Raw genomic sequence first — 10,533 nt, forward strand, 5'->3', positions numbered from 1 at the left:
CAATACTATAGAGCATATATATAGTATCTTTACGCTAGGTATAAATATGGGTTGCTAGATGATCGCTATTAAGCGTGAAATTTGGAGAAACAACAACCCACATTTATTAGTTGGGTCATTTCTGGCAATTCCTTGATCGTGGAGAGGCTAACTTAGTTTCTCAGTGGATTTGTCTTCCTTGAGGGTATAATAACAAAAATAGCTTGGGTGTCCCTCGCGAAAGTGTGGGCATAGCCCGTGAGAGCCCTAAATCCAAAACGGCCGCATTCCGCCATTTTGAAAATTATTATTTTTTTTCTGTTTTTTGGCCTATATGTCTGCTTTAGTTCATGGATTTAGGGGTTTTGACCTTCAAATCCAATATGGCCGCCAATTACTCTTCAAAATCTTCATTTTTTTGTAAAATCATCATACTGCCTCTATAAAATGCTTAACGAAAGCTCAGATCATGCTGAATTGACTGACAAACAATAAAAGTACAATTATTTATACAGAGGTCATCTCAGAGGTCAATGGTCAACATTTGTGGTTTATTAAAAATGAAGTTATTCGTTTCGTTGCTTTATAAAATTTCATTTTACTGTACTGTTTATATATAGGAATTCATATTAATGTCTGATTGATTTGGATTTGACCTTCAAATCTAAAAATGCTGCTGAGGTCATCACATGTGTCAAAGGTCAATATTAATTAATAAAAAAGAAGCTTTTTTAGTTCCATTGGTTATAAAATTCCCGTGTACTGTACTATTAATATTCTGGAATTCACATTTGATGACTCATTGATTGACCTTCAAATCTAAATTTCCTCTGTTGAGGTCATCTCATGTGTCATAGGTCAGCATTTGTGGTTAATGGGATGGAAGTTTTTAACTAGTTACATTGGTTATAACATTCCAGTGTAGTAGTGTACTGTTAATATCCAGGAATTCTTATTTGAGGTCCGATTGATTTTAAAGGTTTGACATTAAAATCCAAGAATGCTGCTAATTTTCAGCCGACGCGGTCAAATGTTCAAGTTCAAGTTCATCTCAGAAGTTAAAAGGTTACATTTGTAATATATTCTAACTCTAATACTAATTTCCTGAATTAACAACTAAACAAAGTAAGTTATTTATTAAACAATAGGCTGCTACTCCTCATCCGAGTCTGTTGTATCGCTTCTACAGTAGTACTATTGTACTCTCATCGCTGGTTCTGAAAATAGTCACTAGCGAGCTGGTGCAGCAAAGGTGGCAGGGTACTGGTCGACAATTCAAGATTTCTTAACCATGACAAATGGAGGACGGATGCTAGTCTAACAACTTAAAATGGCATTGGCAATATGTGATTTAGTTTGTCCTTGTTCAAATGGTGCAATGTGTCTTCATCAGGTGGAAGGCCGGCTGTACTCGTCTCAGTTTACACCCATTGGAAGCTCAGGCCTACCAGAAGGTGATATCTGGACTCAGTATAGACCTTACTGACCAAATTAATTCATGGGCCCATTATGGGTAATATCTGGGTTTTTAATGGTTGAATAGGGGTTGAAATGTAAGGGACCCTATAAATTGACCCATACTGGAAAGAGCTGCCTGTGCACCCTAAATCCATCAGGATCCCACAAAAGTAGGCCTAAATGAACTTATGTGCCCTTTAAAGAATATATTTGGCAATTAGGTTTGCATTATGGTTTCATTTGGGACCCATATGGGTTTGACCAAATTAATTCATGTGCTATATCTGGGGGCATTTTCAGAGCCGTACAGGGGCTGAAATGTAACCGAGGTAAAAATCCCAGTTGGACCAGTTTGAACTAGAACCAAATTGGGTGTTGCGATTTTTAACAATTCAACTGGTCTTCAGCTGGACCCAGTTTCAACTGGTCTTCAATTGGTCGCAGCTCCTTCTTCTTGTGTAAAAAAAATAATGGATTTAATCGACTTCTGTAGACAAAATACACTGAGTTCAAGATATACAAACCTTAATTTCTTTAATTACAGAACATCAACTGGAGAGGACAAACGATTTCATCAGTTTTGTCTTCATCCTTTAACTTCAGACCTTCATGCATTCGATTAGCAGTTTCCTCACTTCAGGAGTCGTCAATCACCTTTTTCGATTTTTTCTGTACCCAAAATACCAAAATGTGTGGTCATTGGCAGTGCTCACAAAGAAAGGTATGATGGTATTTGTGATACCTTCTGTGAGCACTGACCATGTCTTTGGATTTGGGAAAAATATTTGGTGTGTATATTGTTATGTGTAGATATTTTGCTGCCCATTGGTCACGCACATCATCCTTGATACTGTAGAAAGGGAAATACTTATCATGATAAGTTTGATAAGCCATGCAAGAGCGTGGCATGAGTTTATGATGGTGCTTTTTTATTCTTTTCAAGTAGTCACTCCACTGGTACTCTGTGCCATCCCTCCTCCCCTTTTAGCTATATCAACGACTGATAGGGTGTGAAATTTTCTACAGTTTCCAAACCCACCAAATGAAGTGTGGTTTATTCTGCAAACAAGGTGAAACTTCAGAAGCTTGAAGGATTGTTAAAAACACAAATTTGGTGGGTGCAAAGTGACATCGTTTACTGTGAAGGTGAGAACCTGAGCACTGGTGTGGCAAGCAGAGATTATGGATTCAGAGTCAGATACAATGCTGCTCTCAGCCTATGCCAATTGATAACAAAGATACAATGAAGACGTTGTACTAGACAGACGTGTATCCAACGCTTATGTTTCGATCCCAGTTAAGACGCAACATCAGTAGGTGATCTACTGATGCGATGCTCTCTGAAGCGAGGGAGCATCTACTGTACGTGAGACTGAGGGTAAAAGTTTTGTGTTAAAGTACAAAGTCAAAGTCACACATTGTAAAATGCGACTTTTTGACCATTGAGAGCCAATGTTTGTAACCTGTTACCTTCTGAGATGCACTTAGTGTAGTTTTTACTTGCATAAAATTTGAACATTTGACAATTGCGAGCTGAAAATCAGCAGTATGGATTTGAAGGTCAAATCTAAACTAATTGGACATCAATATGAATTTCTGGATATCTACTATACAGTACACTGGAACTAACTGGAATGTTATAGCCAATGTACAGTAACTAGCTAAAAGTTTCATTTTCTATTACCTACAAATGCTGACCTTTCGACACCTGGATTTTGGATTTAGGGCTCTCACGGGTTATGCCCACACTTTCGCGAGAGACACCCAAGCTATTTTTGTTATAATACCTTCAAGGAAGACAAATCCACTGAAAAACTAAGTTAGCCTCTCCACGGTCACGGAATTGCCAGAAATGACCCAACTATATACCTAGCGTAGATATACTATATATAATTATATATATTATATTTATACATATATATGTAAGGCTATAAAATATAATGAGTCAAGAACTAAGGTAGTTCTATAAATTTTATTGAGTGAAATTTTTCGGGCATCATAATTTTCCAGTTTATACATCCTCCCCTTAATAAACGATTTAACTTAACTGCTTCATATTAATTCATGCATTTCTCTCATACGCTTCAGTTTGCTTATTTATCATGAAATTCATTACATTCCCTCTCATATATATATAGGCCCTATATATATATATATATATATATATATATATTTATTTATTTATTTACTACACGCAGTTAAAAAATAAATTACTTTGATGTTTACAAATAGATAAAATGTACAATGACAATTACGTGTTATGGTAATTTTAATTGTTTTTATCAAATTCATTGAACTCTTATTTTATTATTTATTGTTATTAATTACTTCTAAATTTTCATTGTATCTTAATTGTTAATTATTAATTATTGTTGTATTTGTAAACATCAACTTAATTCACTTTTTAACTGCGTGTAATAAAGAATAGTTGAACAACTAGTGATTGTTCATGGTAATGAAAGCAAAATATTTGAACTCTGGTTTTCTGTTTGACATTACTCTCCTTGACTACCGTACATGCATCTTGGAAATTTTTTTATAACGAATTCGAATAATTTTATTATGTTTTCTATATTTTCATTTATTAATTTAAATCCGATTGTAAGCAACTGCATTTAGGTCTATATTCACTTAGGTAACTGTATGCCACTCAAAATGAATCATCGAAGTATTCGAAGAAAGGGCAGGACCGTGTGAAAAACACATGCCTACCAAAGGAAGTGGGTGGATTATGGGCATGAGGTCCAGGGGCCACAGGTCTTGAGTGTTTCAATAAAACATGAAACACTACATCTTGGAATATAATATAAAATATTAATATGATCATACAAAGGCAATTTTTTGTCATAAGAGAGGCTTTTTGTAAAAAAATAAATAAAAATAAATAAATAAAATCAGCTAAAGATAGGAAGTGATTTTTCATTTGACAAATGTGGTTTATTTTCAATGGTAGGAGGTTGGCCAGAAGCCTATGGCCTATATTATAAGTCTGAGACTGTCATTTCCGGCCATCTAGAAGTAATATAATCAAAAATGTTCTTACCTCAGCTTCAACCATGGTGGGGCCTGGGTGGTCTTAATCCTCCACCTGTGAATATCCCTCCCTGGCCCCTCTATTCGAATTCCCTGATCCGCCACTAAAATTATTTAATTTCAAGTTCCACCAATTTTCTTAATTAGTTTAGAACAGCTGCTGAGACCAAATATGCCCCTTAAAATAGTTGCGAATCCGATTATCATTAATATTTATTAGGCCTACTAACCTAGTAGGCTTTTGGAGTAGGGGGTAAAAAAAAACACTTCTTACGATGAATTTTCTGAGTACTAGGGAATTGCCCTATCACTCCAAAGGGCCCGGCAATTAATTTTGAACTGGGGCCCTTTCGCACCTAGCTACGCCGCTGAATCAGAGTGATCATCATTGTGTTCAAATAGTAACATCGCAAATATGATAGCCCTATCAACATTATAAAGGAATACATCGAAGAAAAAATTAACACTAATAAACTAACCACCAGACTGTTTCTGAATACAGTACCGAAATAATCACTATACTGGAATGGCCTAATAATAGTAGTGTACCAAAAACAGCAGGATAGATGATGAGCAAATATAATGTGTACACAAAAGCTTGTGTTAAGTACATATAGTATGTAAACATAATCTTCATTTTATTCCTATCCTCATCAGTTGAACCGTACTCCCGACTTTCTCCAACCAATGTTATTTTTTCATCGGTGAGAATGTTTGTAGTCAATGCGCAAATCTATGTTCTGATCAGAACGTTGGGTGTACGTGTGGTGCGCAACCCCTCTAGCAAACGTTGAAAGAATGAGTTACCGTACTCAGGCGCATAAAGACCATATTATGCCTACCTCATCTTTGATACTGCAATGTTATATGGGGAAATGATTACCCAACAAACATTGAAAAATTATATGAACTACAAAAAAGAATAGCTAGAACGATCACAAATTCACCCTACAAAACTCCATAAGATATTAAATATGTACGACCTAAACAAAATTCAAGTTGCATGCTTTATGCTCAATATCATCTGCACCCCAACTCCCAGCCCCTATTGAAACATTAATTAACCCAGAACTCAAAACTGATCTAGCAAAAACATTACAAAATGTTAATATGTACATCCCGTTTAACAACAGACTAGAAATAAGTAAATGACCTCCCTCCCAACTCTAAAAACACAATATAGAAGATGATATTTGAAGCATATATTACAACTTAGTTAACTAGGGTCTAATGTAAATAGTAATATATTTATATAATTATCATTTGTTGAATACAGTCAGTGATTTGAAAGTGGAAAGGGGGACTGCTTTCCTCCTTCCCGTTTGGACCCCTCCGTTCAGGGATTGCTGGATTTGGAACTACCGAATTTGACCGGTCTTTGTGCATGGTTGGAGCCCGGTACTGGGGATAAGTTCCCCGCCCGCTTTTTCCCGTGGTTAGATCATTGGCTGTATATTTATACATTTTTTTTTATATAGTTGTAACTCTTTCTTTTCTATGTGTGTTATGTAAATTGTATAGTCCCAGTATATAAAAGACAAGCCACTGCGGCACATGCTGCCATTGTACAAATATTGTTTTTGTTGAATAAATATCTAAGTCGAACACCTTTACTTATTGTTCTTATGTATTATAATATATATTATATTATTTGGGAAATCACTATTATGACTAGCCTATAATTTTAGATCCATTTCGGATTGGTTCAAGATAATTTCCGGTGGTGGCTCCAGGATTGTTCCGGGAGGAGGTACAATAAGTCCGACATGGGTCCGAACCAGAGGGCCGACTGCATCCTCGATCATGGTTCCAGAATAAAATCTTCTGGAGGGGCTCGTGGGGAGCGATTTTTTAATTAATTTTTTTCATTATTTGATTTTATTTAGACCACAATATTATGGATTGGTGATCCCAATAATTTTTGTTTGGATCGGTAAATATATATTTCTAGTCCGACAATCTCAACGACGCGTAAAAAATTAGGGGTTGGAGTCCATGCTTGTCTGACGGGGGAGGGAATTCTCTCTTGAACCCCCCCCCCCCCACCGGCGTAGTACGGTAACTGACTGTCCAACAGCATCTAGATGTGTATAAGAGACAGGGTGTGAAATTTTCTACAGGGCGTAGTACGGTAACTGACTGTCCAACAGATTTTACACCAGATTAACACATCACATACACAAAAAATGCACATAGGGACACGTCCCGAGATCAATGGAGCTATACCATACATTTTACATTAGTTGGTTGGTTCATTTGTGCTCGTAAGTACATAGGAAATGTTCTATTCTTAAGTTCATCCATTGACACAATAAATATTTTTGTTGGTGGATGAAGGTTATCTATTTTTAGAGATTAGTAGGTCTATTCTAAAAATTGAATGATGCATTATATTCATGCATAGTCAGTTAGGCGTAAACAACACGTTTAGCTATTATTTGTTAAATCCAGGAACTATTAGGCTTATAAGATATCGATGATCACTGAATAAGTTACAACCAATGTCATAGACATGTTTAGACATTACAGGACATTTAAAAATTAGACACATTTCCAAGTGCTCCTGTCCAATTTAAATTCTGAACTCTTTTACCCACACCGATGTTTACTAAATACAAAATGTGTTTGTAAGTTACTTTGTTAAAAGACGGGTCAATTAATTCGATTTTATGTTTAAAATGGGTCTGAACTTATAGGTTCACCTTATTTTGGTTACGGGTAAAATCTGCATACATGGACTTTTAAAATTGGTCCTATTTTATGCTTAAATAACCAGATAATGGCGATCCGACCTTTTAACACATTTTAAAAGATTGATCAATATTAATTTTATGTGTAAAAATGGAAACATGTGTACTAAATAGCAAAATAGCAAAAATAGTAAATATAAGATACAGAATTATATCATCATCAGGAATGAAAAGTTATCCATATTTGCAAGCTTATATGCACAAGTACCAAAAATGTTTGACCAATCAAAACATTATCCCAGTATGTGACATAGCTATGAAATCAATCAGCATACAAAGCATATTTTAGTTGAAACAGATTAAGCCTTCTGCTCCCTGCAGTATTGTGCTGTCAACCAACTTCTTTAAAAAAATACAAATGTTTGGGTAGTGTGTTCATAAGGCAATTAAAACTGTGATTCTTGGAACAGGACTTCTCTTTTCTCTTGGTGAATTCAAAATTTTAAAAAGTCAAGGAAGGGGTGAGGGAACTTAATTGGTACGATTTTGTCGATAATTTATATTGAAATAAAAATAAAAATGGTTCCAGAATTTTGCCGACACGGAGTAAAACATGTCCGACGGGGAGTCCGAACCAAGGGGCCGACTACAATCTCGGTCTCGAAATAAAAATCCTTGGTAGGATTCACTGGGTGAAGTGTTTTCGTAGCTCAGTATGGCCCAAATTGTGCTTTATTTAGACCATAGGGATTGGCAATCAAAATAACGTTATTTTGGATTTTCATTGTTGATCCGACGACCCTGTCGTGGTGTCGTACAATGGGGGAGTTCACAGGCCTGCCCCCTGTCCCCCAGCACCCCCACTGGTTCGACCCTCTTAATCATCTTTATATTCACCCGGCGTGTTCTACATTAGCATAGACAAAATAAAAATAGATTCCACATAGGCATGTTTGGTTTATTCTTGACCTATGATCCTCGTCGATTCCCATGGATTTTATAGTAAACAATGTATTAAAGGCCTCTAGGGTAGGAAGGCTGTGTCTATACATTTACTACGTCACAGAATAGTGTTTCCGTGAATGATAAGTTATTGTCTCTATGCCTATTTTGAGCAATACAACAAGAGGAAACCCAGGATCTAAATATAACTATGGAGGATTATTTAACTTATGACGAAATAATAGCGATTGTCTAACCATCTGTTCCTTATATTTAGGCCTATGCCAGGCTATAAATATAAGAGCTATATGGTTTCCTAATAATATCGTAATGCAATCTATATATAGGGGAGGGATTTTTGTTTTCTTTTAGTTTAAAAATGTTAATGGTGTAATCAGGCCTATATACCATACATAAGCATAGGCGGATTCAAGGGGTGATTGGGGAGCCGGCCCGCCCCACCTCTTTTTTTTTTACAAACTGAAAAAAATGGTGAAAAAATTAGGCCTACATTCAAATTTGTTGTATAAGTGCGCCACCTCCGGCCATCTAGAAGTGCCATAGAGATAAAATTATCGTACCTCCCAACCATGGAGGGTCTACACCCTCCATGGACTTCTTGGGTCCCCCCCCCCTCTATTTACAATGATTGGATCCGCCACTGATAATAACGATGAAAGGGAAAACGGACATTGATCTAACATTGCATTGTCAGAGACCAGTGTATGGTACCATACAACACTTGTTATTAAACAAGTCTAGGCCTAGTAAGTAAAGCAAGAAATTGTGATTTATATAACCTTATTGGTGTTCTTTGAATTTGAAATTTTAAAAGTTAGGCATATATCTGTCTATTTCATTGACCAATGAATCATATTCACATTATTTACACTTGTGTTGCTGGTGTGTGATTTCGTCGCTGTGGGAACATAGGCTAAAATATATAAATTGAACATTAAAGCTATAGGTATATTTTACAGCAATACCATAATCATCCCCATGGCTACATTTGTATTTAGTTAATCGTGCTATAGGCCTAATGCCAATCCATTTAAATAACTTAATAGTCATTTTATTCAATTTAAGTGGCTTCAGAAACGTTCAAGGGGACCTACGTATTGTAAATTGTGAATAAAAACATATTAAAACGAAATAAGCACGTTATTTATAATGTATTACCTTTTTTCATCACGATCTTATGATAAAACAGTCCAGTATTTTATTACTGAATACGTTTTCGTGAATAAATAAAGTAACTATCTATCTAGGCCTAACTAATTCCTAAAGCCAATCTTTATATAAAAGATTTGAATCAACTATTTGTTCTCAAAATACAGTAGAAAGAAATAGATATAAAGCCTAATTAGATTCAGTCCTACTAATTTGTTCTCAAATACTGTAGAAATAAGATCGTGTTAAGATCCTGGAAATGTATACATATCAGGCTTCAAAGGACACAGCATTGCCTATTTACTGTTCTCATACAACGAAAATTCCCCATTTTACTACCACCTATATATACACTATTCTACCAGTCATCGTGTTTATACTGTGACGTAGCGCCGATTTATTGGTGTGCGCATGCGTACCTCTATTCAGTTCGCTAATTCTATTATGTCGTCACGTTCATTCATAAATTCTCAAGCGATACCGGATACGACCGGAAACAGGTATCGCCTTATATGGAATGTAGGCTGGAATCTTTGACTCGTCACGCTAAATTTAGACCAATAGGAAGACGATATAGCTTCCGGCGATTGTAGAGCTTGTTTGGTAGATTACCAGTTCTAAATACTACAGGAAGAAAAAGACATCATATTAATACACTAACTTAAATAAGGAGGCGGGGCTAATAATTTTCGGCACTGAAATACTAACAGCAGGGCAAAGATAGCTCACTCACATGAGTCATTCAAAGACAGACGGATTACCGTAGATAGCACACGTCTTCCACCAATACACCTACACCATTTATACAGGTAAGCTTTATGTTCTTATTATATATATATAGACCTAGTGTCACGGTCCTCACAAAAGATGGCATATAATATATAATATGTATTTTCATATCAGTCAGATCGTACATGATACCCTCTGTCTAACCGTTATGTTGTGGCATGAAGCCGGGTGTCTTCAGTTACACATGGGAATCTTTGTATACAGGTGTAACATCGAGATTGTGTTATCGACATTACATCCCGGGACTGTTTACATCGTGGTTGGTGGGTGGGTGGGTTAGCCTTGCGGTAAAAGTTGACAGGAATTTTTTCGGATGTGCGACAGGATTGATATGGTCCAAACTCAGGAAAATTTTAAACGATTACAATTTGTGCTGGAACGTGATGGTTCGAGTTTTAGTTATTTTAGGATGATTTTATTTTATTTTGAATGTTATCGACGTGATCGTGGTGTAACCAATTTAACTCCATGC

Source organism: Anneissia japonica, unplaced genomic scaffold (assembly GCF_011630105.1).
Source record: "Anneissia japonica isolate Jap-2015-1 unplaced genomic scaffold, ASM1163010v1 scaffold4054_len1135799_cov195, whole genome shotgun sequence".
Classification (NCBI taxonomy): Eukaryota; Metazoa; Echinodermata; class Crinoidea; order Comatulida; family Comatulidae; genus Anneissia; species Anneissia japonica.